Raw genomic sequence first — 20918 nt, forward strand, 5'->3', positions numbered from 1 at the left:
TGGTTTCATGATATTAATGAATACATGTTTGGAGTTGATACATGGTACAGAGGGAACATACTAATAATGAACTCATGATAACATCTTTTGAGAATTTTGTGATACAGGCAAGTTCCATTCCTTGTCTTGTATGTAATGATCATGAATGGATGGTGGCAGCATTTCTTTTTCTACTATCTACTCTTCTACTTCTACTATCTACTCTTCTCCTTCTACCTATCTACACCTCTCCCTCCACCCCTCTCTAAACTCTCACTTTCAACTAATGACCCTCCTCGCTCCTCCCACCTCTCTCCCTCTCACCCCAAACCCTCACTAATTACTTCACTATGCATTTCTTTCCTTTCGTTATCTCTTTTACGTTTGTGGCAATGATTTGTATTCTAGAGTTCTCTCTAGAGTTTCGGGTAGTTGATCAAGTAACGGCACCTTGTAGTCTTGACACCTACGTAGTCAAATACCTAGGTTACAAGGTGTTGAACGAGAGAGGCTGCCTTAGGAACTCTGGGAGTGCTCTAGAATAGTTAGCTAACTGGGGACGGGATAACGGACTAGAGAGAGCTGTTTCCCCCGGACTCGTTAGTTAACTGGGGGGTGGAATAATGGACAAGATAGAGCTATTTCCCCCACCCCCCGTTACAAGGACGCCCCCTTGGGGCCTGCTGCCTGTGCTTCCTTCAGGACGCCCCCTGGGGGCCTGCTGCCTGTGACTCCTTCAGGACGCCCCCTGGGGGCCTGCTGCCTCTGCTTCCTTCAGGACGCCCCCTGGGGGCCTGCTGCCTGTGCTTCCTTCAGGACGCCCCCTGGGGGCCTGCTGCCTGTGACTCCTTCAGAACGCCCCCTGGGGGCCTGCTGCCTGTGACTCCTTCAGGACGCCCCCTGGGGGCCTGCTGCCTGTGCCTCCTTCAGGACGCCCCCTTGGGGCCTGCTGCCTGTGCTTCCTTCAGGACGCCCCCTGGGGGCCTGCTGCCTGTGACTCCTTCAGGACGCCCCCTGGGGGCCTGCTGCCTGTGCTTCCTTCAGGACGCCCCCTGGGGGCCTGCTGCCTGTGCTTCCTTCAGGACGCCCCCTGGGGGCCTGCTGCCTGTGACTCCTTCAGAACGCTCCCTGGGGGCCTGCTGCCTGTGACTCCTTCAGGACGCCCCCTGGGGGCCTGCTGCCTGTGACTCCTTCAGGACGCCCCCTGGGGGCCTGCTGCCTGTGCCTCCTTCAGGACGCCCCCTTGGGGCCTGCTGCCTGTGCTTCCTTCAGGACGCCCCCTGGGGGCCTGCTGCCTGTGACTCCTTCAGGACGCCCCCTGGGGGCCTGCTGCCTGTGCTTCCTTCGGGACGCCCCCTGGGAACCTGCTGCCTTTGCCTCCTTCAGGACGCCCCCTGGGGGCCTGCTACCTGTGCCTCCTTCAGGACGCCCCCCCCTGGGGGCCTGCTACCTGTGCCTCCTTCAGGACGCCCCCTGGGGGCCTGCTGCCTGTGCCTCCTTTAGGACGCCCCCCCCCCCTGGGGGCCTGCTGCCTGTGCATCCTTCAGGACGCCCCCCCCCCTGGGAGACTGCTGCCTGTGCTTCCTTCGGGACGCCCCGGGTGGCCTACTGCCTGAGCACAATTCAAGGGTATCCACTGATACCGTGACAGGAAGCCTGCTCTGGACACTGAAGCTGCGCGCGCAGCACTGGACAGTGGCGGCAATTCAATGCCACCCAGTTTGTGTGAGGTTCGTTTGCCAATTTCCTAATTTCTAATTTCATGATGGAATGGACTAACCATTAGGGTTCGAATCAATTAGTTGATCTGAAAATGTGTTTCTGTATAGGTAATGCATTTTTTCAATTGGCTGTAAACCTAATTTCCTTTTAATTAGTTTCCGCAAAGTCAAATTAAAATTAGTCAACGATGTTACGTTGGAGTGAGACGGTTTAGTGTTATTGTTTCAGATTATGCAGCGGTGTTCTCGCTGTGACCTTGTGTGTGTGTGTGTTTGTGTGTGTACTCACCTATTTGTGCGTGCGGGGATTGAGGTCTGTCTCTTTGGTCCCACCTCTCAACCGTCAAACAACAGGTGTACAGGTTTCTGAGCCTACTGGGTTCTATCATATCTACACTTGAAACTGTGTATGGAGTCTGCCTCCACCACATCACTTCCTAATGCATTCCATTTGTCAACCACTCTGACACTAAAAAAGTTGTTTCTAATATCTCTGTGGCTCATTTGGGCAATCAATTTCCACCTGTGTCCCCTAGTGCGTGTGCCCTTTGTTTTAAATAGCCTGTTTTTATCTACCCTATCAATTCCTTTGAGAATCTTGTATGAGTTACAGTCATGGGTACAACCAAGAGGCCTGGTCGACGACCGGGCCGCGGGGACGATAAGCCCCCCGGAAGCACCTCAAGGTAGCCTCAAGGTGGTGATCATGTTCTCCCTAACTCTTCTGTCTTCCAGCGACGTGAGGTTTACCTCTCAGCTCGGGTACTAGTCTGGTGGCAAACCTTTGAACCTTTTCCAGTTTAGTCTTATGCTTGACTAGATATGGACTCCATGCGGGAGCTGAATACTCCAAGATTGGTCTGACATATGTGGTATACAAAGTTCTGAATGATTCCTTATACAAGTTTCTAAATGCCGTTCTTACGTTGGCCAGCCTGGCGTATGCCGCTGATGTTATCCTCTTGATATGGGCTTCAGGGGGACAGGTCTGGCGTGATATCAACCCCCAGGTTTTTTTCTCTCTCTCTGACTCTTATGAATTTCATCTCCCAAATGATGCCTTGTATCTGGTCTCCTGCTCTCTAGGCCTATCATCTATGTGTGTGTGTGTGTGTGTGTGTGTGTGTGTGTGTGTGTGTGTGTGTGTGTGTGTGTGTGTGTGTGTGTGTGTGTGTATTGTTACGGTAATCTCCTGCTTAGGCAGTAGGTCCTGCCTGTTCCCTATACCGCCTATTCACCAACGTATCTGCATGCTCCATCATAAGGAATCAACATGAACGACAGCAACAATATGTGCTCAAAACGTATGGGGTGTGTAGACAAACACCACCCCCTCCACCCTCTAGTACCCGAGACACCTGGGCACCTGCTGTCTGGGTAGGGGCCCGGACACCACTCGCCGGTCGACCAAACAATAACTGCTTGTTTAATTGCCGGCCGATGGTTACCCACAACATTTGTGCCATCTATGCTGGCCCGGTCCATATATAAGGAGCTCACCGGCGTCCAGTCCTCAGAATACACTCCGTGCTCTCTGCTGCAGCAGCATACTCTCACTCTCCCCGGGTGTCCGTAGCATTCGTGCAGCTTTTTTATAATGTATTAATTACACCTTTGTCATTAACGTAACTGTCACATGTTTATATTTATCTTGTCAATTGTGTTTTAGCCAAGTGGATAAGGGGCTTTGTTTTGTATGTTATTAAAGTCACTTTTTATATTATATTATATGTTTAAAGTTTTTATTCTCTTTCTTTTACCCGCAGCTCTAACACACTAGAGGACCTAAGTAGTCTTTTTTTACTTTGTTTTACTTTTTTTGTTTAATGTGCGATTGGCACAACACCAGCCAGAGTAGCCACTGCTCTTACAGATTCTCGTCACAGTGTGTACAGTCAGTCTACGTGTGTGTGTGTGTGTGTGTGTGTGTGTGTGTGTGTGTGTGTGTGTGTGTGTGTGTGTGTGTGTGTGTGTGTGTGTGTGTGTGTGTGTGTGTGTGTGTGTGTGTGTGTGCGTGTGTGTGTGTGTGTAGTCTGTATAGTTGTGTGTGTGTGTGTGTGTGTGTGTGTGTGTGTGTGTGTGTGTACTCACCTAATTGTACTCACCTAATTGTGCTTGCGGGGGTTGAGCTTTGGCTCTTTGGTCCCGCCTCTCAACTGTCAATCAACTGGTGTACAGATTCCTGAGCCTACTGGGCTCTATCATACCTACATTTGAAACTGTGTATGGAGTCAGCCTCCACCACATCACTTCCTAGTGCGTTCCATTTATTAACTACTCTGACACTGAAAAAATTCTTTCTAACGTCTCTGTGGCTCATCTGGGTACTAAGTTTCCACCTGTGTCCCCTTGTTCGTGTCCCACCCGTGCTGAAGAGTTTGTCTTTGTCCACCCTGTCAATTCCCCTGAGAATTTTGTAGGTGGTTATCATGTCTCCCCTTACTCTTCTGTTTTCCAGGGATGTGAGGTTCAGCTCCTTTAGCCTTTCCTCGTAGCTCAATCCTCTCAGTTCCGGGACGAGCCTGGTGGCATACCGCTGAATCTTCTCTAACTTTGTCTTGTGTTTAACTAGGTATGGACTCCAGGCTGGAGCTGCATACTCCAGGATTGGTCTTACATAAGTGGTATACAGGGTTCTGAAAGATTCCTTACACAAGTTTCTGAAGGCAGTTCTTATGTTGGCCAGTCTAGCATATGCCGCTGATGATATTCTTTTGATGTGGGCCTCTGGGGACAGGTTCGGTGTGATATCAACCCCCAGATCCTTCTCTCTATGTGTGTGTGTGTGTGTGTGTGTGCGTGTGTGTGTGTGTGTAGTCTGTATAGTTGTGTGTGTGTGTGTGTGTGTGTGTGTGTGTGTGTGTGTGTGTGTGTGTGTGTGTGTGTGTGTGTGTGTGTGTGTGTGTGTGTGTGTGTGTGTGTGTGTGCGTGTGTGTGTGTGTGTAGTCTGTATAGTTGTGTGTGTGTGTGTGTGTGTGTGTGTGTGTGTGTGTGTGTGTGTGTGTGTTTGTGTGTGTGTGTGTGTGTGTGTGTGTGTGTGTGTGTGTGTGTGTGTGTGTGTGTGTGTGTGTGTGTGTGTGTGTGTGTAGTCTGTATAGTTGTGAACAGTCAGTCAACTTGTGTATATGTTCAGTCTGTTTATTTGTTTGCTTACAGTATGTGTATTTATGTACAGTTTACCTGCTTGCCTAGTTCGCATTTTTGTACAGGAATATCGACATTTCTGCTAAGTGTGTATTGAATTTCATCTTGCTCAAGAAAAATGTGTTTGGTTTACACTATGTTCTTTGTATTACCGAAATGAAAGTAACAACATCTAACCAAAGGTGTTTGGTTGTGCAGCGATTGTGTGAGACTCCGAGACTGTAGGAGGAGGTGGTGGTTGGGGGGGGGGGGGTAGAGAGTAGTGTGGAGGAGACAATCATGGGTACAATTAGCAGTTGGGTGAGAAGGGTCTCGAAGATAACCATTTTTCTCCTGTCAACGTTTGCTTAATTAACTTTCTTTTACATTCGTCACTTTTACTCCGTCTAGTCTTCATTTGATTCATTATTGAATGATACACTATAATAATAATTCGAACGTTTTGTTATAATAATAATAATAATCAGAACGTTAATGTTATAATAATAATCAGAACGTTAGTGTTATAATAATTCGAATGTCACATTATAATAATAATTAGAACGTTCCATTATATTGATAATTAGGATGTTACATTATAATAATAATTACAGTGTAATAACAGGTCTCTCTCTCTTGACCTAGAGCGCTCCCCAGTACACATTCCCGAGACTTGGGCTTCATCACGAAATATTTCCCGCGCGCCCTCTACCGCCACTCCTGTATTGTGGTGTGGCCAAACTTGTCATGAACACGGCCGGCCGCCCCCCCCCCCCCTCACCGTCTCCTGTTTCGCCCTCACTACTCTGGTGTCACTGACGTCACACAGTTTTGGCGGGAAAACAGAAGAGCCAGCGCCATATTGGCTTCCTAAAGGGCCTAAACCACAGCCCAAAAGACTCTTCTTTTATGAATTTCTCGGCACTTCGAGAACACTACATTCCCCCACATATACCAAACTGATGCCTGCGACGTAGAGAACGCTCGGGTAAAGTGGACATGACTCTTACTGCAGGCGTGGGAGAAATATAAGGGGGGGGGGGGGGGAACACCGTCACACTACTCACATTACCGTCCGTGCCGTTGGCTCTGATGTACCGTCCAACTTGGAGCTGGGCCAAATTACCTGCACGCCCCGCCTCCACTTCTGAAACCCCGTGCTTTTCAGATTAAATATTCGACTTAGGCTTCCTCAGTGAATTTTCGACATTTGTCTCGGGGAGTTTACGATCTGGCGTACATTCTCACCCCCAGGCGCGCCAAGTGTGGTGATTGAAAGTGGTCCTTGTACGTTCTCCATCATCAGCCGTTCTCTGTTCTGGTTTTAATTGTTTGGTCGACTGTAACTTATTATAGTTTTAAATATTAATATAATTGTGACAGTTATGGAAAGGCAAACTGGAAAAGTTCTATGATAAAGCTATTTAATGAGTACAAGCAATTTGTATAAACTGTCTCAGAAGCAGCTTGTATATAGTGATAAATATATAGCGACATATCCACAGTCAGTGCTCGTGCGAACATGCAATAAAGGCGAGTATTCACCGGGTTAGTATAATGGGATCGACCCAATGAAACAATTATTTCGCTGATTCCCTTAACTTAATAACTGAAACTAGCATCTATGCAACACTGATATCTTTAAGCAAGAGACAAGAAAACGATGCAAATGACACCATCGAAACTTAAAAACAATCTTGGGAGGGTAGTTTTAAGGTTACTGTTGGCAGGTTACTGTTGTCACAGGTTAAGATCAACTGATGATACCGTAACATAATGCCCTCCTGGCATGAGATTGAACAAGAAAAAGCCGATACACAACTCCGTTAATGCCATGTTAGGAGTAAGGTAATTGAGGAAAAGGCATGTTGGAAATTCGATTATCAATGAGGGTATCATCTTAGGGGTCCGTGATTCCCAACCATTTGTTTGCTTGGAAGAACCCTTGAAATATTTCGTAAAGTCATTATGCTCCCATCTCTACCTGGTTGATATATTAGGCTCAACAAGGTGCCCCTGCCTGGTTGACATACTACAACTACAGATACTAAGGAATGGATACCACTCTACGACTACAGATACTAAGGAATGGATACCACTCTACGACTACAGATACTAAGGAATGGATACCGCTCTACGAATACAGATACTAAGGAATGGATACCAATACAACTACAGACACTAAGGGATGGATACCACTACAACTACAGACACTATGGCATGGATAACACACTACAACTGCAGATACTAAGGGATAGATAACTCTCGACAACTCCCAGATAAGATCTATATTGGCGTACTCGCTACTAATTTCACATTCCCGATATCTAAAGTTGCAGGACAAAAATCAAGATTGCGTCACACATCTAGTGAGGAACAAAGTTAATGTTGGATAGTCTGGATGCCACACATCCAGACTATCCAACACAGAAGAAACACGGCTGGTCTATCCCTGCAAACACAGAACGAACCTGTCCGTATTTTCAGCCTGTTACAACTTGTAATAAAGTTATTACATCTTGTTATAATGTTTGTATGACTTATAGAATGTTGTCACAACTTGTTATATTTCGTCGTGTGTTTGATGGGATATATATATATATATATATATATATATATATATATATATATATATATATATATATATATATATATATATTCATTTTCAAAGACTTTAGTTTACACACACACACAACTATAACCTGCAAACACTAAACAGAGTTCTACTATACTATAATTTAAACCTATCTTAACCTTTTATCTTATATACCTGCATTTAGGTGAGGTGATATGTTACAACAGTTTTGGATGAGGTGAAAACAAACTTTCAACACAAGACAGAACACGAAACAATGGGTATAATATTGGGTAAGTTAAAGGGAAGAATGGAAGTAACTGCAAATGGCCTATTGGCCCATATTTCTTGATGCTTCTATATTGGTGCAGAGTCTTGAAGTGGGTAGAATATAGTTGTGCATTATTTGGCTGTTGATTGCTGGTGTTGATTTCTTGATGTGTAGTGCCTCGCAGATATCAAGCCGCCTGCTATCGCTGTATCTATTGATGATTTCTGTGTTTTTAGTTAAGACTTCTATGGTGATGGTCTGGTTGTGGGAAGAGATTATAAGTTCCTTAATGGAGCCCTGTTGCTTATGCATCGTTAATCGCCTGGGAAGAGATAATGTTGTCTTGCCTATATACTGACTTGCTGACTCTTGCCTATATACTATATGCTTGCTGACTCCTTATGTCCTTTGCGCCTTCAGCCTGAAGTCTCCAAATGAATTTGTTGACTTACTGCGGGGAACACGGGCAACAGGGATAAGAGTCTCTTTGGACATAGAATCACTGTTTACCAACGTACCTGTGTATGAAACAATCGGGATAATAACGGATAGAGTGTATCGTGATCCGGCTTCTACTCCTCTTGACATACCAGAAAACATTCTAAGGCAACTACTCCAAGCTTGTACTAAAGAGGCACCCTTCTTGAGCCCGGATGGGCACATGTATAAGCAAGTAGATGGGGTTGCCATGGGTTCTCCCTAGGTGTCCTGTTTGCGAACTTCTACATGGGTACCATCGAACAAAAGGTCTTAGTCGACATGAACTTGAAACCAGCCATATACTGCAGGTATGTTGACGACACTTTCACACAGGTATCTGATGTCAGACATCTGCAGGAGCTGAAGGAGGCATTTCAGCGGAATTCTGTGTTACGTTTCACTTACGAGATGGAGAAGGATGGGAAGCGGCCCTTTCTAGATGTAACAGTCATGGAAAGGAGCGGAGGTTTCCACACTGCAGTCTAGACTAAGGAAACAAACATAGGAATGTGCCTAAATGCCAACAGTGACTGCCCAGACCGGTACAAGAGGAATGTTGTTAACGCGTATGTCGACCGTGGTCTCAGCCACAGCTCAGGATGGAAGCAAGTCGATGAAGAACTCTGTAGGGTATGGCAGGTCCTAGTCAAAAACGGCTTCTCCAATGGTTTCGTTGAAGACATCATAAGAAGGAAGGTAAAACGCCATGCAACCTCTGAAGAGACTACTAACACAACATCTGTACCCCCCTATTAGACTATTTTACAGGAACTTCTTTTCCACAGCTCATAAAACGGAGGAAAAGGTCCTGAAAGATAATGTTAATAGGAACGTTATCCCTACAGACAAAAATCAGAAGATACAATTGACGATTTACTATAAAACCAAAAAAACGGCCAACCTACTCATGAGAAACTTTCCAGACACAAAGCAGAATGCTTTAAAAGAGACCAATGTCGTCTATGCCTTCAAATGCCCACTTGGGGACTGTAAGCCCCAAAGAACTCAGTATATTGGCAAGACAACAACATCTCCTTCCAGGCGATTAACGATGCATAAGCAACAGGGCTCCATTAAGGAACATATAATCTTTTCCCACAACCAGACCATCGTTTCTTCCTCCACTTAGCAGACGGGTACCGGATGCGACCCACTTGTGGCAAGATGGAACCTCACAAGAGGACGCACGGCCGGCACCATCAACCATGTTATACAGTTTTGCTTTCCACCTTCTAAAGTGCTCAGTCGTTCTGTTAGAAGGGGTTCCGGTGGCCGTGGTCAGGTCTACCCATCGACGCATTCGCGCTTGGAACGCGAGTAGGAGAGCCGCTGCCACTACCACTGGATCCTCTGACTCTACTAATGCCCCGGACCGTTTGTTCTTCTGTAGGCGGATTGATGTGGCAAAGTCGGAAATTCCTAGTCCACCATCCTTTACGTCGGCGTGAAAAAAGGCATTGGGAGTATCATGAGGCAGTCGCAGCCAGCCACGTATGGCATGCCACAACCGCCTGTCAAGTCTCGCCAACTCCGTTTTAAACACGCGTCCGAGAACAAGCTGGTGGTTCATCTTGGGAATTAGGTGGTATTTTAGTAGGGGGTATTTTAGATTAGGTGGTATTTTAGCTCCATCTTTCCGCCTCTGTTGGGGTTTGAGTGGCGCCTGGGTGATATTAGTCAAGCCGTCCTCAAACAGGGAACCATAGGATAGGTGTCTTACAAGGGCCCCGATAAGTGTCCCTAATACTTATACTCGTTCCACCACACTCATAGTACCAATTTCATCATCCCCGACACAGTATGCCTTCCTGGTGGGGACATGCCACGTCTTATGATTGTAACACGAGTTAGGGGTTTCTCTCACTCTTCTTCCTTCTACTCCCTCTACCCGTATTCTTACTTATTCTCTACCAAGGGACTCCAAAACTTTTACCAAAGCCAACTCCACGCCACGTGGTCCTAAGACGATTGACCGACTTAGGATTCTACACCCAGTATGACGTGACCTAAGCCCCGAGCAAAACCCTAGAGTCGCCTCTATGCTGCCACCACCAGACCAGCTCTACAGAGCAATGATCGAGGTCTGGATCGATCACGCTAATTAATCAACCTTGGGGCTTGATCCCCACTAGTAGTTTATAACCTCGGAAACTTGAGTGTGGAATTAATTAGATGGGGATGATGAATTCCGATCCGATGTTAGAATCGGCGCCCAATGCAACTCTGCCTCGTGTGGACCACGTGACCAGGACAAGTTTACACATAACCAAATGGAAACAATAAAATGCAAATTAATAACAAATTTAATTTATTAAAAGAAAACTAAAACAAAATCTAAATGTGTTCACTCCCTATCACTTTAACACTCCCTACTTGACCTGAGTGGCAAATGAGAAGACTATCCCTATAATTAACAATAGCAACTATACCTTGGGCGACCACAGCTCTAGGTGTTGGGGCTGGTCTTGGGGAGAGGTAAGATGGTTTTGACCTCTCTCAGCTGCTCGGCAGATCACACTGATCTGTCCTCGTCTGATCTCGCCCAGACTAGAACATTGTATTGTTCCGCATCGCTTACCCAGTTACTTTAGCAAGGTTAAGTTATAACAATTATCCTCTGTTTATACTGAATTGATCCAGACTGGTTGAATTATTTTACTTTAATTAGATTACACAAACATCTAACGGCAAAGCTGTTCCCGATCACAAAAATGGTTATTAAAACTTTGAGAAATATTAGACATGTCAACCCTGCTGACCTATGACCGCCGGTCATTCCGCCTTAAAAGTTAGATCTGATTCGTGACGTCACTGATGGTGACTTAAACTCAATAATTAGAATACTCTTGATATTGTATCCAGTACTATTATACAATACAATTTTAATGCAAAATGAATAAAGGCTAATTTTCTCTAAATTACTGAATACTATAGGATGATTCATTATACGCAGCTTTGAACAAAGCGTCGGTTATTTCCACCGCGAATTCCCCTGGGGGTCAGGTCACCATGCGGCTCAGCTTCCCATTCTCTTTTGTCGATAAACCACTCTGGATAATTCTTACAACAGCCTAGTTTGTTACAACCCCCCCGCACAAGCACTTAGTAAACCTTGTTAATTTGTTAAAATTCACGAGGTTTAGTATCCAAACCCACAATTCAACTCATGCCACAAACAAAAGCTAACCTAACTAATAAAATTTGACAAATAATAGTCCATCATAATAAACATGTTCAAATTTTTCTCAGCTGTCAACTGACAGCAATCCTCCAATATCAGGAAACATACATCCTATCCTTACTGACATAGCTAAATAACATGTCCCTACTCTACCATCAAAAACTAGCTATTAAACTCTCTTGGCTCTTCACTAGCCAAGTCCATGTGTCCTCTAGAGCCGGCCACACCGTGCTCAAACAAACATTAAAGTTATAAGTTCAGACTGAACTTTGTCATCCGGGAGCGTACTACGGAACTATCAAGTTCACATCCGTGTACTAACCACTCCCCATCAATGTCAACCTTGACATGCTAAGGAACACACCTAACGTTTATTACATCTATCTAAAAAATAAAAAAAATCCTATACTATATCACAGGTTTCAGCTGACTGTACAGCCAAGTGTTCTCACTCACTAGAAATGTCAATGTTTATATTGGTCCGCCTCTCCTGTGTTCAAACATTCTGCAAAAATAGCACAACATAATTTTCCATAACCGTTTGTTCTGGGCTGAGACAATTACACAGGGGCTTCGATTTTGATTACTGACCAATTTATAGAGTAAAATTTTCATATATTATACCAGAATTATTTTAAATCTGTTTTTCAACATTTAAAAAGTATTGATTCTAAATCTGTTTTTCAACATTTAAACAAAAGTGTCCAGATGTTCTTTACACAGATGTTCAGAGCCACTTTGTTGTTTGTATCAATTGTTCATATTGAGTAATCGAAAAAAAAAATCGATGCTGCTGGATGCTGAATGTAGTCGCTGACGATGACGGTGTCGATCTTGCTTCTTCTCATGTGTAAACATCAATACCTGGTCCTCTTGTACTCCCATCCGGTACTCCTGAATGACGACAGAGTGTAGTAGAGCGGAGTGCCAAGTGACAGCTGTAGAATACTGTTACTTCGGCCATTAATCTTGCTCTCGACAGTCCACACGCCTTCATATCAATCACAGTTCACACGGCAGTCTTGATGTTAAACTTGTCGCAGATGACCACAGCAGAGCAGGACTGGATGTACCAACGGTGTCTCTTAGCAGGAGTGGTGTCAGAAGGTCGTAGAGGCGGGTTGCTTGTTTGCAGAACAGGTGAATCTCGTCTTCCATCATTGCTCACGTCATCTCAGGCGTTTCTTGATGTCCCCAGGTTACTAGGCCGTAAACACCAACTGTGTATACCCTCGTACCGCCGACTTTAGGCCAAAGGAGACAATTTTGCGACCTTCTATTGGCGAGTCCCGGTACTCTGTAGGGAAACCGTACCTTCCACCTGTGACCGCCTTACTTCTGCTTTCTTGTTACTTCAGATGACGTAATCATTAATCTTCCGGCGAAATTCTTGAGTACTGCTACGTGCTTTCCATTTCTTGACCTCTCCTCCAACACTGCTGGAATGGCTGCAGTCTTGATGACGCAGCAGGTGGGTAGTGGTGATCTCGAGACCGCTACCCCGGCGTTGTATGGCACCTCCGGTGACTGCTATAATGTGGACAGCTCGCTGGCCCTGACAACCTCGTTAGTGACGTGAGGCGTCGGCCGGGTGACTCTTGGACAGTCACTCATCCCCAAAGTAACTGATGTATGGGTTACTGGGTCGGGTGGGGGGAGGGCTTTATGTAACGTGCCTCCCCCCTCGGTCTTTACAGACAAGGGTTCACGTGTGGCTGGAACAACTGGGTCGGTGTACCAATCAGACCTGGGAACAGACAGACACAACACAGCGGAAGCATAGATATACTCTGGGTTTGGTGGAGGTGGAACCCCAGAGCACGGTAAAAGTTGCTACCTGAGTCAAGTATAGACGTAGTACATCTCATTGCCTTTACAGGAAAATCTAATGAATACTAAATTATACTAACCAAGGAAGTTACTTTACTGTACAGCGCGAGATCTCGTCACCATAGGGTGGCGAGACTGCACCTGACTACTGATGAGCGATGACAGAGGGTCATCCTCATCTTCTGACTCGTCGGTGAAGCCATGAGTCAGCACTGCTGAGTCAGGAACTAGACCCGCTGAAGGCAGTTCTAATTCCTCTCTAGCATGATATTGTTTCAATTTATTTACGTGAATTGTCCTTTCCACCTGGTCCTCGAACACTCCCTTTATAACAAGATTAACCGGCCCCGCCCTTTTAATTACTCTATATGGTCCTCGCCACCTCGGAGCTAGCTTCCTGCTCTGATTGGCGGGCGCAGCCTCATTCACTCTCAATACGAGGCTTCCTTCCTTCAACTCAAGAGGGCGCACTTTCTTGTCATAAAAATGAGCATACCGAGTCCGTGCCTTCTTGGACGCTTCAGCTGCAATATTCCATGCATTTCTCATTTTTCCAAGGACCTCTGAAGGATAGTCCTCCCCGTATGCAACATTATGTCTGTTAAGCAGACCTGAGGGGAAATTGCATGAATTACCAGTAAACAAATGAAGTGGTTGGGTGTTAATTGATTGGTGGATGGCAGTATTCAAGGCGAACTGAACATAGGGTAGGTGTTCATCCCAGGCGTTTGCATCATGTTCAGCAAGGATTGCAAGCATATCCTTGACTGAACGATTAGTCCGTTCCGTCATTCCGTTTGCTTGTGGGTGGTAGGCCGTTGTAAAAGCCGAAGTTGTCTCTAAAATCTTACAAACTTCTCTAAATATATTCCCATTGAATTCTTGACCCCGGTCAGAGACTAAAACTTTAGGAGGTCCGAATACAGTAACGAACCTACGCAAGAATGCATCTGCAACCGTACGAGAATCCTTCTGAGGTAATGCAACTAGTGTAGTGTATCTAGACAGATGGTCAACTAGTACCAACACATATCTATTTCCTGAATGACTGTGGTGTAAATCAATCAGATCGGCCCCCACACGATCTAACGGTTCGCGAATTTCAGGAAATTCCTGAAGTGGGGCTTGTACCTTAAGGGTGCCTTTCCTCCTCTGGCAACGAGGGCACGACTTCACGAAATTGATTACCTCAGAAAGTAATCCTGGAAAATAAAATAGAGACTTTGCTTTTAAGTGCGTTTTAAAGATCCCCGGATGCCCTGCAATTTTTGAAGCATGCGCAAGCTTTAACGCTGATGACCGCAACGCGTCCGGAATAACGAGTTGAAATACTGCCCTATCATTCTGGCTATTCACATAATACAGGACGCCCTGTTTCATCTCAAAATCATGAATAGGTAAATTCTTTTTCTTTTTCGGGTATTTTCCTCCCTCTAAATACTCAATAATCTCTTTCCATCTCGGCTCGTTCATCTGGTATTCTCTCATTTTATCCGATGGAATGGTTTCAATATTTTCATTAATCTGCATTGCCGCTATATTTCTACTTAGCGTGTCTGGCACAACATGTGCTGGACCAGGCTTGTACAAGATCTGGAATGAGTGGGCCGAAAGTTCGTGAGACCAGCGTGACATTCGTGGGCATTTCGTTCGCTTTTTAAATATGTGTGTTAACGCTCGATGGTCTGTGTAGATTACAAAATGCCGCTGAAATAGGTAAGGTTCGAAATACCTAACTGATTCTACTACTGCCAGTGCCTCCCGATCCGTAGCTGAATAGCGAACTTCAGGTCCTTTGACCTTCCTACTGAAATAGGCTACTGGATGGGGTAAATTATCCGCATCTCGCTGAATTAAGCACCCGCCAATAGCAATACCGCTGGCGTCAGTGTGCACTTCCCACTCTTTCTCAAAATCAGGAATAGCCAATACCGGTGTCGTGATTAGTTGGTCTTTCAGTTTGCGATAGGCCTCGTCATGTTCAGATTTCCACACAAACTTCGCATTTTTCTTTGTCAGATCAGTCATGGGTGCTGAAATGCCAGCGAAACCTTCAATGTGACGACGAAAATATCCGGCCGCCCCCAAAAACCTACGCACGTCCTTTGCTGTCCTTGGAGTAGGCATGTCAGCAATGGCGCGGCAAGAATCTGGGTCAGGTCGGATACCGTCTGGGCACACCTGGAACCCCAGAAATTTGAATTTCTGAGCCGCCAGGGTACACTTCTGAACATTCAGCCTGAAACCTGCCTGATCTAACAACTTCAAAGTCTCAGTCAAGTCCTGCAGGTGTTCCTCAAACGTCCTGGAATATATCACAACATCATCCAGGTACGCTAAAGAATGCCTACCCAGTACCGGACTAAGGATAAAGTTGATGGCCCTCTGAAACGACGAAGGCGCTGTCTTCAAACCAAACGGCATCCTACGGAATTGATAAGTGTGCCTACCATCCGAGAATGCTGTTTTTTCCCTATCTTGTTCTGCCACCGGAATCGCCCAATACGCCGATTTTGCGTCAAGAGTTGAGAAATACTTAGCAGCACCAAATTGATCTATTATCTCCTGTATTCGGGGCAACGGATACACATCACCCTTAGTTAATTCGTTCACCTTCCGGTAGTCAACACAGAAACGATAACTACCGTCCGGTTTCCGAACTAGCACAACAGGAGAGAGCCATGGTGACGTACTAGGCTCTATCACACCCTGTCTCAACATTTTCTGGCACTCCTCCCTGATAATGTTCTTTGCCTGATCCGGCAACCTCCACTGTCTTGTGTACATAGGCAAATGGTCACCAGTTGGAATGGTGTGCTCGGTCTTATCAAGGAGACCAATCTGGTCATCCTCTGTCGCAAACAATTTCGGGAATTTTCGTAAAACTCCTCTCAGTGCCTTCCTATCCGCCTGTGCAACATGTTGCAAATCAAGTGCTGAAATTAATTTTTCCACTTCCTCAACATTCTGTGCAACATTTCTCGTTTCGTATTGTACTTTGGATGGTGTTTTAGTGTTCAACATATTCAGTGCACTACATTGTGCAGTGACGGCTGGCGTCTCAGCTGACTCATGGTGAAAGATTTCTGTGTCCTCCACCATGGTTCCCTGAGACACCCTATCACCTGCCCTGAAGCGAAAAGTCTTATGTGAAAGATTGACAACTGGAATGAGTGCACCTTTATCGAGCACTACAACTAAGTGATGAGGAATTAATAAACTATCACATCTCCCAGCCACCTGAAGGGTGGTACCTGGTTGTATGTGACGTCCCACGGCTACTTTAATAAATTTAACAGAATGTGGTGGGCAACTCTGTTTAGTCAATGCATGCAATGCGCATGACCTCTTAACTGTGTCTGGAAGAGACTTAAAAATCAATTTTGGATAGTGCGCATTATATTTCAGCTTCCTCTTAATTGAAGCTACAACCGGGGGATGGTCGATCATCTCCACAGGGTAGGAAGTCTGTCCCAACTGCAACCTGCAGTTCCTAGCCCCTTTTTGAGCAGACAAGGAATAATTAAATCGCGACAGAAAATCAGTTCCCATTAAGATGTGACCAGGAAAATCAAGGTTCTCTACGATCGTACATGTGTGAGGCTGCAATGCCCCATCAATCTCAAAATTAACTGTACCTTGACCTACGATCTCAATCTTTTCCCCATTGACTGCTGTTAATGTCTTTGCGCAACGTTTAAGACGTGCGTACTTAAAATTGCTGAAGGCTGACTTTTTAATTACCGTTGCCTGGCTTCCTGTATCAACAAAAGCTGTCAATCTCACACCTTCCACTTTCACCTCAAAAGTAGGCCTACCATCACTAGGAGCCTGCTTTCATGCTTTCGTAGGAGTGACTTCGCAATCCCTCTGTATATGCCCGCGCTTCCAGCAGGAGTAACACCTCCGCGGATCTCTGTTGGTACCCCGCGCAGGGTGGCTCGAACTTGCAGCTGAGGGCTGCTTCCCGCCTGATGAACCCGCGCCACAGTTCCTCGGCTTGGCTCCCTCGCCTTTACTTAACGCCTCTACGTATGGCGACAACTGAGTGCCCGGCGTCTCCGTGCGCATCTGCCTGTCTAAGGCTGTGGCGGCCTGGGGTTGGGGTGTGGATGGAGGTTGGGGTTGAGGTATGGTGTGGGTGGCCTCGGGTTGGGGTGTGGATTGAGGTTGGGGTTGAGGTATGGTGTGGGTGACCTCAGGCTGGGGGTGTGGATTGAGGTTGGGGTTGAGGTATGGTGTGGGTGACCTCAGGCTGGGGTGTGGATTGAGGTTGGGGTGGGTATGGGGTGGCCTGGGGCTGGAATGGGTATGGGTATGGGTATGGGGTGGCCTGGGGATGGAATGGGTATGGGTATGGGGTGGCCTGGGGTTGGAATGGGTATGGGTATGGGGTGGCCTGGGGTTGGAATGGATATGGGTATGGGGTGGCCTGGGGTTGGAATGGGTATGGAGTGGCCTGGGGTTGGGGGAAGGGTTGGTATGGGAATTGAGGATGGGGTTGGGGTTGTTGTAGTGACGGATGAGGTGTACCTAGGTGGTCCCCAGTGGTGTCGGAAGAGGTGCTGTCCTCTACATTTCCACTCCCACTGGTCCCCACTGACTGGTAATTATCTGGGTTAAACATTTTCTGTGATTCCTTGTGTGCCACGTCTCTTCTAAACTACCCTTTAGTACACCCTCGACCCGGACTCACTACAACCGTGATCTTACACAAATAATAAAAAATCACAACTCTATTCTAAGAGAAAACTACTAAATTCCCAAAATAGGAAATACAACGATTTATCGAGAGAATCGCTGAAGTGAATCCAATGAATGAGTGTCTGCCCCGCACTCGTGTCTGACCGTGAAATATCCCGCAGTTCTATTGCTGAAGCCTAAGTCCTTTACGTTAACAAAATTAAAGAATCTAATTTATATAAAACAATTTAAATGATAACGCAACTAACGCGCAGCACTCGTGATGGATTAATAAAGAATATTTACTGCACTTGAATACTAAACGCACTTGAAGTGAGCAGCGTGGCCCCTGATGACTGATGGAGCGGGACCAGCTGCGCTGAAAAAACTAAGTCCCGCGCTTTTTCGCTTAAACACTGAAAAATCAAAATTTTTGTTCTGAAGGAAAATAACTAGTTTTACGTTAATAAACCGCTCTAGCGATTAATATAGACACCCAGGACCTATATTTGCTTACTAAAGATTGAATTTTTATCAAAACTGCGTTTTTACTCAATTGCTGGACTCTGCCAATTTTTCTGACTCCGAGGGAAAAATATTCTATCACCCCAAATATCACAAAACTCCTTTAATTCACAAAAATTTGGGTTTCTCGTTTCCAGATATAAATACGTTATTATTTACTACTGACGTTGTATACAGAACAATACTGACACTTCGGGCGGTTTCAACACTCACTAATTCGAATTTTCGTCAAAATCCGAGATTTTCACCTCAAATGGACTCTGACAAAATTACGACACGATTTTCTCGAAAAATAACTAAATTCGGCAAAAATGTAATTATCACTGTTTAATGCTTTACGAACAGAATTACGTCCCTTGCGCGCACTAGAGAGTAATACTGACCCTAGGATATACACGAAACCTGAAAATTAGAATTTTCGCCAAAAAGTCAGATTCTAGCCCAAGCTGGACTTAGAAAATTTTCCACCTACGTTTCTACTGAAAACAGAATTCTAAGTCTACAAACACAATTCTACCGTCTTACTGGTAAAAACTATAAGCTATCACTCGCATCGACTGGAGAATCCTAATGACGCCCAGATCATACACGTGACCCACGAATACAAATTAATTACAGTTAACGACTTTCCGACATCGACTTAGCCGAAAACTTATCCCAAAATACTTAGAAATATTCCACGGACAAATAACATTTACACGCAACTTATTATCCCTTAAACTCCTTCACTTATCTATCGTGACCGACATATAGCCCTAAGTCCAGAGGATTAACTACACTCTAGCAACAACGCCTCTGACTTAGACTAATACAATAGGGAATAACAAAACTTAACGTACGCACTTAGCCTAATATGCAAGAAAATGCTAAACACTTGGAAAAAATTTTAACCGGGGATTGAATTTAGGGGAAAAAATTAATCTAGAACAACGCAAATAAACGGAAATTACTTTATAAATTGAAGTATACTTAATTCAAAAATGCACTCGACTTAATCTTATAATTGTTCCTACCGGCTCGCCGTACCACACCTAGCCTAGAGGCCACACCATCTAGGTTCCAACAGAGCGACACGCAGCTTTCAGCAACAATTATGACTAGGGACGACTCAACCTCCACTAAGTGTGCGATCACTTAGTTGTTGAATCGCTGCTAGGTAGGTTACTAGTCCGTCCCTCGGAGGCCGCAACGCCCTTCACGGATTACGTTTTTCCTAGCGTTTTGGGTCGTCTAATAACGCCCTCGGACTATCTACTGGCGTCCCACAGATATATCCGCCCCCGACAGCCCTCAAGGAACTGCTGTTGAGAGTATGGCGGCTCCCAACACCTCTGAATTAATTGCAATGGGTCGAGTATGGTACCCAGTCCAATCAACTCGGAGCGGTCTCCTTTTCAATAAATCTAATTTTAACAGCCTAATCTTACTAACTAAGCCTTAATCATATCAGCCCGCATGACCCAAGATTCGCCAATCCCCACTCAAACGCACTTGTGGGGCGCACTGCTAATCCTGACCCGCGGTCTCCTTAGCATCCGCGCACGTGTTCGAACGGCTAGACGCGTGAGCCTTTCAACAATTTCAAACAAAATTGTTGAAACCACCGCTGTGCACCATTGTAACACGAGTTAGGGGTTTCTCTCACTCTTCTTCCTTCTACTCCCTCTACCCGTATTCTTACTTATTCTCTACCAAGGGACTCCAAAACTTTTACCAAAGCCAACTCCACGCCACGTGGTCCTAAGACGATTGACCGACTTAGGATTCTACACCCAGTATGACGTGACCTAAGCCCCGAGCAAAACCCTAGAGTCGCCTCTATGCTGCCACCACCAGACCAGCTCTACAGAGCAATGATCGAGGTCTGGATCGATCACGCTAATTAATCAACCTTGGGGCTTGATCCCCACTAGTAGTTTATAACCTCGGAAACTTGAGTGTGGAATTAATTAGATGGGGATGATGAATTCCAATCCGATGTTAGAATCGGCGCCCAATGCAACTCTGCCTCGTGTGGACCACGTGACCAGGACAAGTTTACACATAACCAAATGGAAACAATAAAATGCAAATTAATAACAAATTTAATTTATTAAAAGAAAACTAAAACAAAATCTAAATGTGTTCACTCCCTATCACTTTAACACTCCCTACTTGACCTGAGTGGCAAATGAGAAGACTATCCCTATAATTAACAATAGCAACTATACCTTGGGCGACCACAGCTCTAGGTGTTGGGGCTGGTCTTGGGGAGAGGTAAGATGGTTTTGACCTCTCCCAGCTGCTTGGCAGATCACACTGATCTGTCCTCGTCTGATCTCGCCCAGACTAGAACATTGTATTGTTCCGCATCGCTTACCCAGTTACTTTAGCAAGGTTAAGTTATAACAATTATCCTCTGTTTATACTGAATTGATCCAGACTGGTTGAATTATTTTACTTTAATTAGATTACACAAACATCTAACGGCAAAGCTGTTCCCGATCACAAAAATGGTTATTAAAACTTTGAGAAATATTAGACATGTCAACCCTGCTGACCTATGACCGC

This window comes from Procambarus clarkii, chromosome 4 (assembly GCF_040958095.1).
Source record: "Procambarus clarkii isolate CNS0578487 chromosome 4, FALCON_Pclarkii_2.0, whole genome shotgun sequence".
Classification (NCBI taxonomy): domain Eukaryota; kingdom Metazoa; phylum Arthropoda; class Malacostraca; order Decapoda; family Cambaridae; genus Procambarus; species Procambarus clarkii.